A 20,576-nucleotide genomic window follows, 5' to 3' on the forward strand; every position below is an offset into this window, starting at 1 on the left:
ACAGTGCAATTTTAATGATATGAATATTTTCTAGAAATAAAAAATCCAGATACAGCATACTCATTTTTCATCGATTCTTGCACCCAACAACACAACAAGATGACTTTTAATAATAAAAATAATAATTTAAGCTCCTTATTATGTAGCCGAATCTGTGCTGGTTTGTATTTGCCGCCTCCAGTTTTCCCTGTTTTGCCTCCAGCTAGCGCCGTGACGTAACTGTGACGTCCGCGCAAAAGGGGTCTATAGTTATGGCAGCCTTCAGTCAGTGTCTCCCTCTGCTGGTCACAGAGAGTTATTCACATTACTGAATCACTTCAGTCTGAGACTAAACCACTGCATCTAACATTCAGAATATATTATATTATATATTAATAATATACAATAAATATTAACATTAAACATTTAATTAACTTTAAATAATTGAACTAAATTAACATTAGATCAAAACATTTAGAGAGACTGAATGACTTTAAGGATGGACAGACTTAAACTTTATACACTTTAAGAGCCTCCAGAAAACATCGACTAAAACATCAGGAAATAAATGTTATTCCATCAGTAATGTTCACAGGATGATGTAGTTCTGACAGTGACCAGCAGGGGTCACACTAACAGCTTCAAACACTCCTATAATAAACTGGAGAATCTTGAGCTGATCAAGTTAAACATCTTTAAACATCCAGGACTTTATAAACTGATCAAAAGAGGCAGTAAAGACATTTATAATGTTACAAAAGATTCTATTTCAGATAAATGCTGTTCTTTTGAACTTTCTATTTATCAAATAATCCTGAAAAATAAAATAAAATATGAAGCAGCACAACTGTTTTCAACACTGATAATAATCATAAATGTTTCTTGATCATCAGATCCTCATATTAGAGTGATTTCTGAAGGATCATGTGACACTGAAGACTGGAGTAATGATGCTGAACATTCAGCTTTGATCACAGGAATAAATTACACTTTACTATATATTCACATAGAGAACAGCTGATTTACATTGGAATAATATTACACTGTATTTACTGTATTTATGATAAAATAAACGCAGCTTTGGTGAGCAGAAACATTAAAACATCTCAATAATTATGTGTGTGTGTTTGTGTCTCTTTGTGTGTGTATATGTGTGTCTGTGTATTTTTGGTGATCATCAACACACACACAAACATACAGCAGCGCTGACACAGAAACTGACATGCACAATTTAAATCACAAATATTGTTGTTTATGAAAGAGTGATTTCCACATCATTCTGTAGTAAAAAGCCTACAAGAAGGGGAACTCTAAAGTCTCATGGATATCTATTCAGTGTGTGTTATAAGGCCTTATCGCAGTGACAATTCCCCCCCCAAACTCACTAACCACGCCTAATCTTTCTTTTCTATAAAATGCAAACATGTACATCCATTTTGCTCACATATTTTAGCCGAGTGTGTGCTGAATACAGCAGTATTACATGTTGGCCAGTAGCATGTTGTAAGTGTCTCAAGGGCCCCGAAACCCCTCAGACCCCAGAGGGTGAACACAGCTTTAGTTATTATAAAGATGAAAAGAGAATCCATTTGAAAGGCATATGAAAATGTCCATTATTTTTATTTAAGTAGACATTATTTATTATTTTCATAAATGGACATTATTTTCATATGCATTTCAAATGCTTAAATTAACCGTACCTGCTCCTGCTGTGCTGTTAAGGTTTGCTCCCTGAGGCTGGGTGTTAGTATGTGCAGCCGAGGAGGCCTGGCAGGAGTCTGGCTGAAGGAGAGGCTGTGCACTGGCAGGGGGAAGGCCACTTCCCTATTCACCACAACCGGGACCCATCACCCACCGGAGCTAGCATGGGGCGGAGGACTGAGTCCACAGAGAGCCGTGGCGACCGGGAACATCACAACACCGTCCCAACTCAGTCTTTGAGGGGTGGAGGAAGATCTGAAATAGATCAAGAAAAGACAGAGTCAGTGTGCTTAACATTCTGAACTCATCGCTCTAAACCTTAAATCAAACCACAAATAACACTGTATAATTCTCTGTACAAGAAGTTCGTGATATCCTGCTGTAACCCTCTGGGGCGAGGAACACGTCTGACTGTTTTCTCCTTACACAGTAATGTTCTGACATTCCTTTGATTTTCTTAAAATGCTCATTTCTGGTCATATATAATCTGACTGTTGAGTATGTTTGTTGCTTTGATTATACACTGACCCTTTACACTGAGGAAAAGCACAGGGTCACTTTAAATTTCAAGATTTCTATCAGAGTTTCTCTCGTACACACACACACACACACACACACACACACACACACACTAAACATTTTGTTTTTGTAAAATAAAGAATAACGGCGCACTTTCTGCCGTCTGTTTCCTTTATGTGAACTTGTTTGTAATGTCTGATCAACAATGGGCAAGATGGCGCCTATCTATGGCGACGCGGTGTGGCTCTGTGTTTATGTTTGTCTCGTTTTGCTCTGTTTTGTTGACAATTCTGTCAGTCTGATTACATATGATAGACATGAACTATTATGTATTCGGGACACTTTGCAAAACTTCCCGGCCTCGGATTACTGGAGGAATGTTGCCGGAAATATTGACAGTCAAGATAATGCTTATAAGCAACCTCCAAGGAAGAGAGGCAAACGAGCGGGCGTTTTGGTTCGACTAAGACAGAGGGTTCACCGCTCTCCGCTTCCCAGCATGATCCTGTCGAATGTCCGCTCCCTGAGTAATAAACAGGACGAGCTGGCTATCCTGATTCGATCTAAGCGGGACGCTGCTGACTGTTCTGTTATATGCCTGACCGAGACGTGGCTGGATGGCAGCACGCCGGATGAGGGTCTTCTCCTGCCGGGTTTTACTCTACTACGAGCTGATCGATCGCAGCAGGATTCACAGAAGAAGTCAGGTGGGGGTGTCTGTTTTTACATAAACCAAAGCTGGTCTACCAACTCTGTCGTCCTCTCGCGACATTGTTCACCGGAGCTGGAATGCTTAATTGTTAAATGCAGACCCTTTTATCTCCCGCGGGAGTTCTCCTCCGTTATTTTCGCCGCTGTTTACATTCCACCTAAAGCGGGAGCCAATGAGGCTTGCAGGCAGCTGGCGGCTCTCATAACAGAGGTGGAGAATTCTAGCCCGGACTCTGTGGTTTTAATTTTAGGTGATTTTAATCACGTGGATTTAAAGAAATCACTACCCAAGTTCAAGCAGCAGATTCATACTGCTACCAGGGGTGAAAAAACACTAGATAAATGCTATTGTGTAATTTCTAATGCATATCATTCTATTGCTTGGCCCCCATTGGGACGGTCAGATCATAACACTATCTTCCTCATCCCTCGCTATCGTCAGAGACTGAAATCTACTAAGCAGACAAAAAAAAGTGATCAAACAATGGTCTATACAAGCACAAAACGAATTAAAAGAATGCCTTCATACTACTGACTGGTCTGTCTTCAGGGACGAGTTTACTACCCTGGACGAATACTGTGATGTTGTTACTTCATATATTCACTTTGCTGAAAATGTATTTTTTCCCTCTAAAACTGTGACTTTTTATAGCAATAACAAGCCATGGTTTAGTAAGGATATTAGAATGTTGTATCTGGAGAGAAAAAGTGCTTTTCAGAGTGGAGATATTTGTCAGTATTCTCTGGCTAAATATGCATTTGAAAGGGCTGTTAGAAAGGCTAAAGCTGACTATAGGGCCAAGCTTGAAGCTAAGCTTGGTGGACATGATAACAGGGGTGTTTGGCAAAGCCTTCAACAGATTACTAATTATAAAAACAATCACACAGTTTCTGATGATGACCCTTCACTTCCTGATAAACTAAATGAATTTTATTGTAGATTTGAATGCAAATCTGAATGTTCAGTCAGTTCTAATTTCCTCAATGACATAGGTCCTCTCGAACCACCTTTTCTGATAGAAGAAACAGAGGTCAGATTTCTGTTGAGGAAACAAAACTGCAGGAAGGCATCAGGCCCCGACCAGGTCTCTGCTGCCACTATTAAATGGTGTGCCAATGAGTTGTCGTATGTCTTCACTGACATTTTTAATTGGTCCCTTAGAGTATGTAAAGTCCCAGCATGTTTTAAATCAGCTGTAATTATTCCTGTGCCCAAGAAGTCGAATGTGAGTTGTTTGAATGACTACAGACCAGTGGCCCTAACCTCTGTTATCATGAAAGTTTCTGAGCGATTAGTGGCTAATCATCTTTCAGCTATGTCACTGGATCCTAACCAATTCGCATATAGGGAGAACAGGTCTGTTGAAGATGCAGTCTCTCTTTGCACCCATAATATTCTTCAACATTTGGAGGGGCCAGCTACATATGCACGGGTTTTATTTATTGATTTTAGTTCTGCTTTTAATAATATTATACCAAAGAGATTGTGTGACAAACTCTTGGGGCTGGGGGTTAAGGAGTCCATATGTAAGTGGATTCTTGACTTTTTAACTGATAGATCTCAAGTGGTTAGGGTTAATACCCTTTTGTCAAAATCAATGTCCACCAGCATTGGCGCCCCCCAGGGGTGTGTTCTGTCTCCCCTTTTATACTCATTTTATACTAATGACTGTTTTTCTCATCATGACTCAGTAAAAATTTTTAAATTTGCAGACGATACTACTGTGGTAGGCCTCATTACTAATGATGATGAATCAGCCTACAGAACAGAAGTGTCCTTGCTGGCTGAGTGGTGCACAATTAACAACTTGTCCCTTAACATCTCCAAAACCAAGGAGATGGTTGTTGATTTTAGGAGCAAAAATATTAAGTCGCTCCAACCCCTGGCCATCAAGGACAAAACTGTAGAGTGGGTGGAAAGTTTCAGGTTCCTTGGGACCAGCATTTCCTCCAGTCTTAAATGGAACCTCAATGTCAGCCAGATTGTTAAAAAAGCTCAGCAGCGACTTTACTTTTTGAGACAACTTAGGAAATTTAAAGTGTCCAAGGCTGGAATGCTCCACTTTTACAGGGGGGTGATAGAGAGCATTCTTACTTTCTCCATCACTGTATGGTGGGGTAGCTGCTCGGCGGAGGATAAGTCTGCATTGAACAGGGTAGTTAGCACTGCGTCAAGAATAATTGGGTTAGACCTCCCTAAGATCTGTGACATTTATAACAACCGTCTACTCAAAACTGGCCTGAAAATACTCAAGGATTCATCACACCCTGCTAATTCCCTTTTCATCCCTCTACCATCAGGCAGAAGGTTAGGAAGCATAAGATCCAGAACCACCCGTTTTGGCTGTGAGGGCTCTCAACTCACAACAACAATCTCTATCTACTTTACTTATGCAGACACAGCTATGCCCTCTTTCTTCTTAGGGTCACTAAATGCACTAGCACTTTGTCTGATTAGTTTTAATATTATTTATTAGCAGTAATCTAAGTATTTGTTTTCTGTTTAGATTTCATGTTTTTATTGTATATGTTATGTTGTACTGTCTTGTGTGAGCCAATTCACCAAAATGAATTCCAGGCGATGTGGGTCGTTCTGGCAAAATAAAGACTTGAACTTGAACTTGAACTTACATAAGCATAAGCTAATTAATGAAGGACAATATGGGTTCAGACCCAATAGATCCACTTCAATGGCCATAATTGATGCTACAGAAGAAATATCGAAGGCATTAACAAATAAAAAACATGCAATAGGAATTTTTATTGATCTCAAAAAAGCGTTTGACACCATCAACCATGATATACTACTTAAGAAATTAGAACGATATGGAATACGGGGGGTGGCTGGGAAATGGGTGAAAAGTTATTTGAGCGACAGGGTACAGTATGTCCAAATGGGTGAGCTCTCTTCTGGATGTCTTGACATTGCTTGTGGTGTCCCCCAGGGGTCAGTACTGGGCCACAAATTATTTAATTTGCATATTAATGATATTTTTAATGTTTCCCAGTTGGTTAAATGTGTATTGTTTGCTGACGATACAAACATTTTCTATTGTAATGTCAGTTTGGAGCGACTTATTAGCGTTATAAACAAAGAACTAAGTAAATTTAAAAAATGGATGGAAAGTAACAAATTATCCTTAAACCTAGATAAATCTAAAGTGATGTTTTTTGGGAAGTATCAAGCCATTTCACAGACACTGGTTGAGATAGATGGAGTACAAATTGAAAATGTTCAGGAAATAAAATTTTTAGGTGTAACGATAGACCAGAAGCTAAGTTGGAATGCCCACATCAGACATATAACTACTGAAGTCTCCAAAAGCCTTGCTATAATTAGTAGAGTTAAACATATCCTTGACACATAACCAACATATATTTAGAAAGTCAACCCTTGAGAGTTTATAGTTCAAGACTCAAAATTAACCATACTGTTATTAATATTGAGATATATAAGCTCAAACATAAAAACAAAAACAACAAATATTAAGAATATATTTATTAAATGTATAAAAATATTATGTGAATTTAGGATAGCAACTTATAACCACAACTAAAGTGTAGCTACAACTGTGGTCATGCTTCATTTCAAGTCTGAGGATGATATCTCGAAAATTATGCATTTTATGAAGCCTATTGTGAGACCATGTCAGGGGAGGATTTGGAGAAGTTTCACAGAAGGCTAACAAGTTTCTCATCAAATAGTTTATTGCCCTCTAAACACCCATTTACTGTCTCTGACTAATGTCTGGCGAGGAGAACTGGCACATTCATGTTCTTTTCATTTAAAACGACCAAGCACACCTGTGATGGTCTTCATCATTCTTTTATCCTTATTCTTTTATTTGAATGCAGCCATTATAGCCTTTCTTCTGGCATAATGATTAGCCATTGACACATAATGTGTAACCCCCATAGACGAATAATCCACCTATTAACTTAAGCCTTGTTAGAAAACAAACAACTAAAAAACATTCTTGGAACTTTTAAATGCTAATTATTAAAAAAAAAATATTGTAGGGAATAGACAGCTCCTGCAGCAGGTGCATTAGCACAACAGTTAGCCTCAAGCTACATGACACAATTTAATTTATTAATATTACACTTTTATTTAAAGCTCACTTTAAAACACCATCGAGTGTTTGTATCATACATACAACCGGCGTAGCGTCATAGAACGTCTCTGAAAAGGTTCACGCCCACTTTTAGGGGAAAACAATCCGGCATGCGCCATACACAGTATCAGATTGAGGACGTGTACTAACCCTTACAAACATGTAATTTGTATTTAAACATTTTTTTCCACACAGTATTGTGTATTTTTTATTTTATTTTAAATACATTTCCATGTATTTATGCCCATCTCTGCCTGCCATCATCATCAATATCTTGCTGTTATGGAAATATCATGAATTACAGATGATGCTATCGAAAGCTAATTCAGGCTAGTTGTATAGCTGGACAGAAAAGTGCACTCAGTAGCTACTCTAAATATAAAGACACAATATTATACATTTAAAGATGTTTACAGTAGCGGTTTTAGGCACGGGCGAACCGGGCAATCGCCCGGGGCGGCATTTTTGGGGGGGCGGCGCCGCCGGCACGAGCAGAAAAAATAAATAAATAAATAAATATGCGTTGCGAAGCGGTTTTCTATTATCTATCATTTCACTGTGTGGGGAATTGGCAAATTTGCGCCCTCTGCAGCTGCAGGCGCCCCTGCTTGCTGAGAAGATGCCGTGCACAGAAGCTGTTTGTTTGAGAAGGGGGAAGGTAATTTCATTCTGCGCGGATGACAGTTCACCTCTGGGTCTCTCCCAAATGGAACGGACAAGGGGGGGAGACGGGGGATCCATATAGTTATCGAAGTCAGTCACACCTCGACTTTCTTCCAAATAACGCACATTTCATTCAGAATATTATAAATACAGGCCTCTATATTTCCTGAACATTTTTGTTTTTCTGAATTGTCTGAATGGCTAATAAAAATAGGTAATACAAAACGATTACTTGGTCACCACCACCAAGGTGAATTGGTTTAGTCTTGACTTCTGGTCGTGACGTCGTGAGTGACAGTTGGTATGGGGGGGATCAGGGGAAATCTGTTGATTGTCGGTGTCGAGTGCCAAATAAGAGATGGACCAGAAAGGTCAAAGCCATCAGGTGCCCAATTTAGAAACGAGCGAAAGATAAAGGTAGGCAACTATGTTTTCTCTGTATGATTACGGTATCCATGTCATGAATGAAGGGGCAATATTAATTGGTGGGTATGACTCTTATTTGTTAGCCTTTTTGCTATGATTCTTGCTATGCTTAACAATAATTCGGTTTTAACTCAAACACGAGATCTAATTTCACCATAATATTGTGCTTTGCAACAAAACTGTTACAAGTTCATTATAATATCTTATGTCATTTTACTACTTTAGTAATATAACGTCTTGTTTTCTGGGGAATAAATAAAAATTGAGTTTTTGCTTAAAACAAGCAAAACATGATCTGCCAATGGGGTAAGAAAAATTATGTCCAAATTGGGGGGGATTGGGGGGGGGGGGGGGGGGCGCTCGAAGGGGGTCTCGCCCAGGGTGTAATTCAATGTAGAACCGCCACTGGATGTTTACTTCTTAAAACCGTAGTAAAATCATTCACTGGCTACCTGGTGACTCGATGAGGTACGAGTAAATGTCCGGGTAAGCCACTGGGTGGGGTTGATAGACCAATTTGACGCTGGTAGAATGAAACGGGATATGTTTTTAAGTTGCCCAAATTAAGTTTATAAATGTATCGTTCACGCTCTATGGAAGGCAGGGTGGACATATAATTACTCGACATATTTCATCTAAGTGATTTCTGAAGTTATACACGTCTGCCGGCTGTGTACGGACGTTGTTTTGTGCCGCTATTTTGTATTGAAGTCTATGGGAAGTCTGGCTTGTTTTCCCCTAAAAAGGGGCGGTTACAAAATTGACAGTTAAGTTCCCGGATGTGCCGGTTGTATGTATATTCCGGTCGCGGTTTAAAATGTTTTCAAGTCCGAAAAAGATTTTGAAATATGTTATATTTAGCATTTTAGATGAAGCTATGGGCTATCATTACCTAGCATATGCATTCTGTAAACATTCTTTATTCATATGAAAACCCCAAATCGCAAATCCTTCGAATCGTGCATTTTATTAGCTACTTGTTTTGGTGAAGAGATGTCACTTTCGCTTTGTTATCAAGGATCTCCAGAATCAGGAAGTGTGTACAGAACGCGTCATGCAGAAGAGGTCACGTTGAACCATGTGAGATTATTGACAGCTGGACAGCGAATGATAACGCTTCGAGGTCATATCTGACGCAATTCAGGAAGAGGACATACACAAAAAGCTACGTGCGCTGTTTGAGCTCTTCAGATCGCATAATTCAGTGGAAAATGAATAGAATTTTTATTCTGTATGGCAAAAATATTTTTCTAACATGTGATAATTAATCTTTTTTCTTCAAATATGCGCACTATTGGACTAATAACCCTGGCGGATGCTGTTTATTATATGTATTTGACCAGAAATAAACCGGAGAAGAAGATAATGAATGTAGCGTGAGTTTTGATTTCTATTCAAAATAACGATCGTTTCAGATGAATTATTTTGTACTCCTGGCATAAATTAAGAAAGTAATGTCACTGCAAACCACTTAAATCATAAACAGTGGTCAAACATCGAAGATGGAGTCTTAAACCTTCATTATGATGCTGAGTTTGTCCAGATCAAGTAAGAGTGTGATGTTTTTACGAGTAATGATTTTTGAACAACACAAATTTGGGATCACCAGTGATCCCAAGGTATTATTGAGGTATTATTATTACTATTATTTATTTTATATATATATTTTTTTTTTTCTTCTCTCTTTGAGATAGTTGAAGTAGGAAGCAGCTATTTTGTTTGTATTCTTTGACAGACTTACTTCTCCCCACTCCATTTCAAGCATAAGTGTATTAATACTGTGAAGCTGCTTTGATACTATCTTTATTGTGAAAAGCGCTATATAAATAAACTTGACTTGACTTGAATTATTTGAATTTTGAAAGATATTATGAACCTACAAATACACTTCCAGATACATATACACGCACACACTTACACAAAGGCCCGAAGCGCAGAGGATGGAAGAATGCCCATATATGGGAAGCAGCGTTGAAGGTTGAGGTCACATGATTTAGTTTAGTTTCCTGTGGAAAAAAACTAAGAAACTGCAGGAGGAACAACGTAACCCAGTTCCGTGTAAATATGACTGCTTTTTGACTGTTAGTTGTTTCATTTTTTATTCTGATGCTGTGTGCATCCCTGGGGAGAAATCAGCTCTCTTCCAGTTCAGTTTATAAACTGAGATTCTTTTTGCTTATATTGCTCTGCTGTATTATCTTAAAGGACAAGTTCGGTATTTTACACTTAAAGCCCTGTTTACAGATCGTATCTGATGAAATAGAACGGTTAAGATTAAATTTTGGACAAATGCTGCTGTCCCGAGAATTTTAGGTTTATTTCGCTTTCCCCCCCACCCCCACAATGGTTGTCTATGTGCACTGGAACATTCCTTCCTAAAACACATTAAACTTTCGTTTACAAAGACGTGAAACTCACCGAGTGGTCAGGGGTGTTCACTGATATGATCACACAAAAATCGCTGCAAAAGATGCTTTCTAACAGGTGTTTTACCATTCGTTGTAAAACTGTGGACCTATTTTTCCCAACGTCTCACCCCCGTAGATTCTTCCGTTGAGAGCTTGAATAATAGACACTCCAGCCCAGTTGGTGGCGATAATGCACCTTTGCCAATTGCAAGCAAACCGCTGGCATTGAATACACAGAAGAAGCAGAAGAAGAAGCGGCGGAGTAATACCGTACCTCACACAGCTCTTTCAATACAAGTCAATGGAGTTGGACAAAAAGTACGATAAAACCTGTTGGAAAGCATCTTTTGCAGCGATTTTTGTGTGAGCATATCAGTGAACACCCCTGACCACTCGGTGAGTTTCAAGTCTTTGTAAACGAAAGTTTAATGTGTTTTAGGAAGGAATGTTCCAGTGCACCTAGACTACCATTGTGGGGGTGGGGGGGAAAGCGAAATAAACCTAAAATTCTCGGGACAGCAGCATATGTCCAAAATTTAATCTTAACCGTTCTATTTCATCAGAAACGATCTGTAAACAGGGCTTTAAGTGTAAAATACCGAACTTGTCCTTTAACTTGAAAACCTCAAATGAGAACACTTTTTTTTTTTTATCTATTGCTTGAACTGCTTACAAGGTAAATAGCCTATTTTGTAATTTGGTGTTCAACCCAAAACCTTTTATTATCATATTTTCAGATATGTTGTGTAAATAAATTAAAATAAAAATCAAATAAGACAGCAGGTTAAACTGTCCTCAGAACAAGAGTAGCCTAGCCTAAAGTGTCTGTTTTATCGGTAAAAGCCAATAACCAACTGGATAGAAACAAACTTCTTAAAATTAATTTTCACTTTGTGAATCACAATTGGTGATAAATGTTTTTAAAGTCTATAAACTGTAACTGTTTTAAACTCAAATTGAGACAGGGGTGGTGCCAGAGAATTTTTAATGCATGTACTGAGATCATTGACAGGGGGAGCTGCGCAATATATATATTTATATAGCCTACTATTAATAAATGAGAAACTTGGACACTAAATATTTAATATTCAATTATTTTAATGGTAACAATTAAAGTGTTATTTCAACATAATATCTCGTTATATCGACATGTGTGCGTGCAACAAGCAAGATGTGCATTTGTAAATCCGGTGACGCGTGTATTGATTTTTATTAATAAACCAGTATTTTCTGACAGTGTCGACTGCAAAGATAAAGTTGACGATCGCCATACAGTATATGGTGAACGCGCCTATAGAAATGCAGATAATGGATTACATAATCAGATAGTAGCTTTTTTCTGTTCGTTTTTAATTATTTAGTTTAAAGACATTTCAAGCTTTGTGTATTTGATGTATTTCTCATGTCTGTGTGAGGCATACACTGAGTTTCATTAAGTTAGGATGAGATGCGTTCTTCCAGTTAACGTGCAATGCAAGTGACCGCGCGGGCGCCTCCAGGATTATTGTCTGTTATATTGGCTTCCTATTTATTAAATCCAGGCAATTGGTTGATCAAAAATCGATTAAAATTAAGATACAATTTATACAAAACGAAATTCCATTTAAAGAAAGATTTTCTACAAAACAAGACTTAATGAAGTGGTCAAAATCATGTCTCAATCAACTTTTCCATGTCTCTCGATATATTGCGCCTCCTATCTTACTCGTGCTGTTCACTTTTTTATAAATCAACATAAATGGAAACAAAATATGAATGGAGAAATTTTCTGCTATGACTATGAGTTTGTTTGTTTGTTTGTTTGTGCTGTTCTGTCTCTGTGTGTTGTATAGTAAACATCGCCTTGGATGCTGCAGGCTGATGAGTGCTATAATGAAATTATTAGTACATTATATTAAAAATATGTAGGCTAATATATATTTAAAATATGTAAGCTAATATATATTTAAAATATGTAGGCTAATATATATTTAAAATATGTAGGCTAATATATATTTAAAATATGTAGGCTACTATATATTTAAAATATGTAGGCTAATATATATTTAAAATATGTAATATGTAAAATATGCTGTTTGTGAATCGTTTATATACAGAATCGTGTGTATACAGCCGAGTCGTTTAGTCGGTCGCCTGCCGCCTCCTACTGGCGGTTTATAATATTATTTCTATGTACAAATAATATTTCTTATTTGTATAGTCAAAAAATATTTTAAATAATCTCATTACATTATTTAATGTAGTTTGATTTGATTGGTACAGACCTTTAGCATCTTATTATTCTAATTAAAGATGAAGCATAGGCCTATATTTAAAACTATTAGGGAAAATGCCCTTTATAAAGATTAAAATATCAAAAATATGCCGATTTATATATGTTGACTGAACAGTGATGAGAATACTGATTCATACATAATTATATTTACGACACACACAAAAAAAAATCTTTTTTTTTTTCTGTTCAAACAAATGTTTTTACTCGGACAAGTGAATGACCGACCGAAGGACAAATGAAAAGGCTTAAATGTTGAGCCCTGGTATATATTTTATTATTATTATTCATTTATTTACCCATAAACATGTCTTTAGGAAGCCATAAGTTACAGTGGCAAAAATAACTTTGTGAAACCTTTGGGGGTGGTGGACAGGGTTTAAATTAAGACAGGAGTATGCCTTAATCTAGTTGATCATGCATTTCTTTTCTTTAATTCCACAGCTGATGTGTGCAGTTTTTTATTGCTTACATTAAAATAATTTTCTCTTGTTTTGTTTATTAATTTGCAGTCTTTTTCTTCTGCCATTCATGCTTATCAGCGCTGTGCAATCTTAAGCTTTTCTTAGTTCAGCTGCACACAGTCTGAAAAGATTTTTTTGGCAGTTTGCTAAAATAAAAGAGCATAAGAGCCATCGTTTAAGCTGTTGACTTTTCTACCCAGAGAAAGAACGTTAAACGAACAACTTGAAAGGGCATGACAAATCATGACATAAGACTGACATTACTCACAACGCACCAATGCATTATCCCTCATGAACAAATAGAACGTCTGATGTTTGCATACGTGTATACCAGTATACCATTACGACATCCTTCATGAATAAACATGACGTCTGATGTTTGTATACGTATATACCAACGTACCATTGCGTCACATATGCAAATATAGTCTCAAATACAGCAATTTCATTGGCTGCTGTGCATGTTGTCGTGTTAACGCGGACAAACGGTGTGTTGGCGCGGCCGAAAATCACGCGTTTCGTTTAATCGTCTTCCACAATATGGTGTTTCTTCGTGATCATCACCAAAGTCCTTTTAGGCAAGTCGTGCCACTCGGCCGCCATCTTGGCAACGCCTCCGGGCAACTATTTCGGACTAACAAGACCAGGCTCCTATCTAAATGAATGGGCAGAGAGTCAGAACTGCACTTTCATTGGTCACCGGGACATAAAAACTGCATGTAGAGAAACAGCAGTAAAATATGATAAAAATCGCTGAAAAAGTTTGATGACTTTGCCCCAAAATAAGGTTTAAAACGCCTTTTTCCCCACAGGTTATACATTACCAAGCATGTGCAAGGGTTCACGACACCAACTTCATTTATGTCTCTATCCAGAATGCCGGTGTTGTGCATATTCAATGTCAATATTGTTCTCCTTTATTTAAATATAAGCAGGTTTGCACTATAACAGTTATAACAATGTATTGTATAGATCAGTTGTTTTAACTATTCATTAAAATGAATCGGTTCAAAGGAGTCATTAGTTCACGAAAAAGGTCTTCCGACCTTTAACCATCATGTTGTTTTATTTTGATTAATATGCGTGCGGGGGAGAGAGAAAGACAGCGCTTCATTTGGAGACGGTGAAGTCTTGTTTACACTTTCGCCTGGCTGAGGCTCCGAAGAGAGAGAGAGTGCGCGCGCGTGACAAATCGTCTCCGCTGTCGCAAAACCACAACTGTGCGCATGCGTCAGTGGAACCAGACAATAGGCTTAAATGTTTCCCGGCTTGACTGTTAAAAGCAGATGATTGGCTTTCCTACGGGAGGGGCGGGACATGAGCATACAACCGCCATCTTTGCCGTTATGGGTTTTCCTTATTTAGTTGTATTGAGGATTGAGGAAGTGGCATGTCTCTTATATAAATTGTCTCTGTCATCACTCACTGCAAAGACAATAACCCGGTTCAGCTCGACAAGGAACAGTCTCGACTAGTCGAGCCACGAACGCCGTGCTAAGTAAGATGAACTGTGACTTGGAATCTCATATGGTCCGTTGTTTCTGGAAGAAAGCACTGAACGCAACAGAGAAAATAAATAAATAAATAAAAATTATTATAAAAAATAATTTAAAAAATGTAATTCCTATCGACCAGCTCACTTAGCACGGCGTTCGTGGCTCGATTAGTCGAGACAGTTTTCCAAGATGGCTCCTGCATGTAAACGTGTAATGTACTGTCTTTATAAAGTATCTTCTTATTAAACTGTCTGTACACTTACAAAGTTCTCAATGCTTCGGTTTGCATGTAGGGACCCTCATTATGCTACCGTGTTAGTGTGAGGCTACTCTTATATACTAGTGTTATAAGCTAACGTTAATCTGTTTTTAGAGATAAAACTCTTTACATTCGATTATCATGAAAACGCATGCCAGGGAACGATCGACTCGGTAACCATGTGTTAATTACCCCTAGGTTCATTTTTCACCGGAGTTGTCCTTTAAAGGAGTTGTATGTAGTTTTCAGCGACCTCTAGCGGTGATGTTTGCAACATCTCCAAGACGCTACACACCATATGACTAGTAAGTCAAAGTCCAAATCACACTCTTTGCTGTCCAAACTTAATTGATATAAAGTACCAATGTAGAACATTATATTGAAACTGTGTCTATTCCTCGTTTAGTGAGATCAAATAATAAATCTACTGCAGGATCTAAGAAAAATCTAATTGTGATTAAACCAGAAAATCTCAATATTAGTGAACAAAAACAATTTATAAAGCTAGGTCTTTTAAACATTAGATCACTCACACCTAAGGCGGTTATTGTAAATGAAATGGTCACAGATAATAGTTTCGATGTACTTTGCCTTACTGAAACCTGGCTTAAACCAAATGATTATTTCGGTCTTAATGAGTCTACTCCTCCTGGATACTGTTACAAGCATGAGCCCCGTCTGATTGGTCGTGGCGGTGGTGTTGCTATAATCTATAAAGATATTCTTACTGTTACTCAGAAAACAGGTCACAGGTTTAATTCGTTTGAAGTACTTGTGCTAAATGTTACTCTCTTAGATGTAAGAAAGAAATCCATATTATCTCTAGCCTTGGCTACTGTATATAGACCGCCTTACGCTGATTTCCTAAAAGAGTTTGCAGACTTTCTCTCAGATCTTTTGGTCAATGTCGATAAAGCATTAATTGTTGGAGATTTTAACATACACGTAGATAATTCAAATGATGCGTTAGGGGCTGCGTTTACAGATTTATTAAACTCCTTTGGGGTCAAGCAAAATGTAACTGGTCCCACTCATCGTCTTAATCATACGCTAGATTTAATTATATCACATGGAGCCGATCCAACCGATATAGATATTATACCGCAAAGTGATGAAGTCACTGACCATTACATGGTCACTTGCATACTACGTACTGCTGAAATTTGTCATGTTGCGCCGCGTGATCGACCAGGCAGAACAATCCTTCCAACAACTACAGATCATTTCTCAAATAGCTTACCTGATCTGTCTCAGCTGCTCAGTGAACCCAAACAAACAGATGAGCTAGAGGAAATGACTAGCACTATGAGCACCATTCTCTCTAGTACATTAGACATCGTTGCACCAATTAGATTAAAAAAGGTTAGAGAGAAAACTAAAGCACCATGGTACAACAGTGCTACACGTTATCAAGAGAGAAACCCGTAATTTAGAGCGTAAATGGAAACAAACCAACTTAGAGGTCTTTAGAATCGCGTGGAAAGACAGTATGTCACGTTATAAAAAGGCCCTAAAAGCGGCCAGGGTTGAGCATCTCCGCAAACTAATAGAAAACAACCAAAATAATCCTAGGTTTTTATTTAACACCGTCGCTAGACTAACAAATAAACAGACGTTACCGGAGCAAAATATTCTGTTACAGTTTAGTAGTAATGATTTTATGAATTTCTTCTCTGAGAAAATAGAAAGCATCAGAAACACAATTGTAAATGTACAATCTTTAATGGTGTCTTATGATTCAGCCTCAATTATCACCCCGCAAGAACAATTACAGCGCTTTGCAACTATAGGACAGGAAGAGTTAAATAAACTTATCATTACATCTAAACCAACAACGTGTTTATTAGATCCAATACCAACTAAACTACTGAAAGAAGTGTTACCTGTAGTGGAAGAGCCTCTCCTCAATATTATTAACTCGTCTTTATCTTTAGGTTATGTTCCAAGAATATTCAAGTTGGCAGTTATAAAACCTCTTATTAAGAAACCACAATTAGATCATAATAACCTAGCAAATTATAGACCCATTTCAAATCTTCCATTTATGTCTAAAATACTAGAAAAAGCTGTGTCCGCTCAACTGGGCTCTTTCTTGCAAGAAAATGACACCTATGAAAAGTTTCAGTCTGGATTCAGGCCGCATCATAGCACTGAAACTGCGCTCGTTAAAATCACAAATGATTTACTTTTAGCTTCTGACCAAGGCTGTATCTCAATACTAGTTTTACTTGATCTTAGTGCTGCGTTCAACACTATAGATCACACAATACTCTTAGACCGACTACAAAACTACACTGGTGTTCAGGGACAGGCATTAAGCTGGTTCAGATCGTACTTATCAGACCGCTACCATTTTGTCTGCGTAAATGGGGAAAAATCGATCATAACTCCAGTAAACTATGGAGTGCCGCAAGGATCTGTGTTAGGCCCTCTGCTATTCTCAATATATATGCTGCCACTTGGAAATATTATAAGAAAACATGGAATTAATTTCCACTGTTATGCTGATGACACTCAATTATATATTTCATCACGACCAGATGATAACAATAAATTATCTAAATTAACAGAGTGTGTTAAAGATATAAAATACTGGATGACATGTAATTTTCTGCTATTAAATTCAGATAAAACGGAGGTACATTTACATTTACATTTATTCATTTAGCTGACGCTTTTACCCAAAGCGACTTACAATTGCTATATATGTCAGAGGTCGCACGCCTCTGGAGCAACTAGGGGTTAAGTGTCTTGCTCAGGGACACATTGGTGTCTCACAGTGGATTCGAACCCGGGTCTCTCACACCAAAGGCATGTGTCTTATCCACTGCACCACCACCACCCAGGAGGTATTACTTATTAGTCCAAAAAACTGCCCACAAAACCTCTCACAATACAACTTTAACATAGTAGGATGTCCTGTTACTTCATCCTCTACAGTAAAAGACCTGGGTGTTATATTAGACCGCAACTTGTCTTTTGAAAATCATATTTCATATGTTACAAGAACAGCCTTTTTCCACCTTAGAAACATTGCTAAGCTACGTAACATGCTATCTGCTTCTGATGCAGAAAAGCTAGTTCATGCATTCATGACCTCGAGACTAGATTACTGTAATGCGTTATTAGCTGGTTGTCCTGCATCCTCAATAAACAAGCTACAGTTAGTCCAAAATGCCGCTGCTAGAGTTCTTACTAGATCAAGAAAATACGATCATATAACACCAATTCTGTCGTCTCTACATTGGTTACCTATAAAGTTCCGTATCAATTACAAAGTATTGCTACTGACCTATAAAGCCCTAAATGGTTTAGCTCCTGGGTATTTAACGGAACTTCTATCGCCCTACAATCCATCGCGCTCTTTAAGATCACTATATTCGAGGCTTCTGGTCATTCCTAGGATATCTAAGTCCACTAAAGGAGGGAGAGCGTTTTCACATTTAGCTCCTAAACTCTGGAATGGCCTTCCTGATACTGTTCGAGGCTCAGACTCGCTGTCCCAGTTTAAAACTAGATTAAAGACGCATCTCTTCAGCCAGGCATTCACATAATACTTACATTTTATACTACAGTTGAATCAGATTGAATGCATTAATATTGCGAACAGCAGCTACGCTAATTATTTCCCATATGCTTTTCTGTTGTTATCTCGGGACGCTATACAAATAAATTTGAATTGAATTGAATGTTTCAGATTGCAACCAATAAGTTTACAAGCGCGTGCTCTTACGCGTGCTCGAATTTATGAGCGAGCACTGTGTGTACTGGCCAGACTGCAACACACAAAGCATCCCACAACATGCTGGAAACTCAGTTAAACTCCCACTGCAACGTTACAATAATAGGCTACTTTTATCAGCTTGACGTTGAACTAATGCTCCATGCTCGTACCATGATAAGTATGGAACCCTATCAACCGTGCCGAATTTTGCCACTGCAAGCACCACTTCACATTTTCTTCAGGAAATGTACATTCTAGGTTTGTATATAAGGTTTCTCTCTATGATTCAAATGCCCTGCCGATGTTGATCCGTGTTTTTTACCCAAAGTTCAAAATATCTCATCTTCATATGTGATCTTGACTAATTTAAAGAGTGTGGGAAAAATAGCTCAAAACCATCTATAAAAATACATGATTAACAGCAAACCATTAGATCTTAAATTTTGTATTATTTTTGTTATCCTGTGTTGCAGGTTAAGGCAAATGGCAGGTATTATTCCCAAGAGCAAATTAAAAGGTGTTGATTTCTGTGGAACAAGCAACTACTGCTATATAATCCGTTCTGATCTCGGCTGCTATATGAGGGCAAAGGATTTCAGAGCAGGATCAGACATCAGTATTCATGCTCTGCACCCCTGCTGCCAACACGGAGACCATTACTTAGCTGACTCTAAAGGATTTTACATCAAGGGTGATAAATGCCGCAGAGTCCGTGACCTGACAGAAGACACTGATTCCTCAGTCTACACCCTTCCTCCCAACTGTCGGGGCGGAGACCATTACCTGTCAGGCTTTATGAAATACACAGCTGTAGATATGGTCAACCATATAAACAACATTGACGAGTTTTACATCATCTTCCAGGAAAAGGGCAGAAGAACAAGAGACCTTAGTAATGACTCCGTCTCTAAAGAATTTCCCCTGCATCCCAATTGCAGAGATGCTCTCTATTTCTGGGGTGATAGGGATCACGTATACTTCCTCAAGCAAACCGAATGGGGAGTTGAATACTACGAAGGGACCAACTTCAACAGAGATGAGGGCACTGCTCTCTCATCCGTTCACCCCGATGTTCTGAACTTCCTGCCAGGCGGGCTGTCCATAACTGTAAGACTGAAAATACTGGTTGGGGTCTGAGACAAAGGGCCCTGCAAGCTAATTAACATTCGACCTCCCCCGTACAGGGAGTGAGGTTCACTTCCTCTCAGAAACAACGAAGAACTCACACAAGAACATGGTTAATGTAAATGTTTATCATTGACTGTTATGTTTTTGGTGTCATTTGAAATGTCTCAAAGTGAGTGGTACAGATATCTCATATCCAGATAGATAAAATAAAAAGTAATAAGGTTTATAGAAGTTTAGAGAACTGGTTAAGCCATTTGAGGGTGGTCTTCCCCATCCCCCATGTCACCTGGGCAAACAGGATAAAGGAAGGTGTGCTTGCTCTATCGGGTCTCTTCTTTGCTGGACAGGAATGGGATAGGTGGTCTCTCTCTCTCTCTCTCTCTCTCTCTCTCTCTCTCTCTCTCTCTCTCTCTCTCTCTCTCTTTCTTTCTTTCTTTCTCTTTCTCTCTCTCTCTCTCTCTCTCTCTCTCTCTCTCTCTCCCTCTCTTTCACTCTCTCTCTCTCTCTCTCTCTCTCTCTCTCTCTCTCCCTCTCTTTCACTCTCTCTCTCTCTTTCTCTCTCTCTCTCTCTCTCTCTCTCTCTATCAGGTACAAGCTGGGTAAGATTCTTTGGTGTAACCAATGTATAACCATGTTCTAGATATTTTAATTGATTGTGGAATTAATTTCTGATATCTGAAACATTAAAATGTTACATTCGATTATTCTAAC

This window comes from Scardinius erythrophthalmus, assembly GCF_964197995.2.
Source record: "Scardinius erythrophthalmus genome assembly, chromosome: 13".
Taxonomy (NCBI): Eukaryota; Metazoa; Chordata; class Actinopteri; order Cypriniformes; family Leuciscidae; genus Scardinius; species Scardinius erythrophthalmus.